The sequence below is a fragment of the Belonocnema kinseyi genome, chromosome 9, assembly GCF_010883055.1.
Source record: "Belonocnema kinseyi isolate 2016_QV_RU_SX_M_011 chromosome 9, B_treatae_v1, whole genome shotgun sequence".
Lineage (NCBI taxonomy): Eukaryota > Metazoa > Arthropoda > Insecta > Hymenoptera > Cynipidae > Belonocnema > Belonocnema kinseyi.
The window spans coordinates 22,101,170-22,102,529 of NC_046665.1; positions in this window are offsets into that span (position 1 = coordinate 22,101,170).

Genomic DNA, 1,360 nt, shown 5'->3' on the forward strand with positions numbered 1-1,360 from the left:
TGATCCAGGGATCTTTCTAAATTCCTTCGTTCATTTTCAGCTAAATGTTTGGCTATAATAAGGAATAATATCCCTGTCACAGCTCAATTTTTTTTACCGTGTAAAACAATGAATGAGGATTTTGAAAATACTATAACTCTGACAATGTTGAATTTATTGAAAAAAGTCATATGGATAAATTGTTCGTGTTTCAAAGTACTATGGACAACCGTAAATAGAATTTCCAAATCTGGAAAAAACATTTCGAAAATTTTGAAAATGTACTCAGTCATTGAGTTTTTATACAAAATGGCAGGTTAACGAACTCGTTCTCTCTTTTTGGGTCCTGAAAAAATGTGCGGAAGCAGAATCCAATCTGATCAATCTTTCGAAAGTTATCGTGCCTACAGAATACTACAGACTACAGGCGTCAAAACGTTGAGATTTGATGAAAACCGACCATGTCAAATTTTACACAAAACCAGTACAATAATCTTGTCACCCCCATTTAAAGTTCGTTTAGGCACACCGTGATCCTTTATAATATTCTGAGGACATCCGTAGGTTGTCCTCAGGACATCCTTGATAACATCCTGAGGACGTCCGTAAGTTGTCCTTAGGACATCCTTGATAACATCCTGAGGACGTCCGTAGGTTGTCCTCAGGACGTGCTTGATAACATCCTAAGGACGTCTGTAGGATGTCCTCAAGACATCCCTAATAAAAGTATAACTTGAATATCCGTACAGAAAATTATTCAATTTTGAAAAAAGTGGACTCAAACATTTTCAAAATATGCTCAATTTTTTAATTTTTATCCAATATGGCTGTCTAACGAACTTGCCCTTCATTTTAAGATAGTAAAAGAATTTACCGAAGGAAATCTAGTCTGTCAATTCTTTCGAAAGTTACCTTAGTAACAAAAAAAAAAACATCCACGGACGGACAGTCACATTCGTAAAAACCTGTTTTTCGGATTCAGGGGGTCTCAAAACGTGAATATTTGACAAAAACAGTGATGGCGACTATGTAGCCTGTCAGCAACGAGCAACACTGGCGAACAGTCGTTGTGCGACTAGGATTACCAGGTGTATACATATGAAACCGGTATTTTTTCAAGAAAAAAACACATTTATTTCAAGAGAATGATAACAAATATTTTATTCAAAGTATGCGCCCTCGCTGGCTACACATTTTGTCCACCTCCCAGGCAATTTATGGATACCTTTCCAAAAAAAGGCTTCGTTTTTTGAAGCAAACCAGTCATCGAGCCATTTTTCAACATTTTCGTAAGAAGTGAAGCGCTGTTCGCTGTGTGCGTGCCCCATCGATGCAAATAAGTGGTAGTCGGATGGAGCCAAGTCTGGTGAGTAAGCGGGGT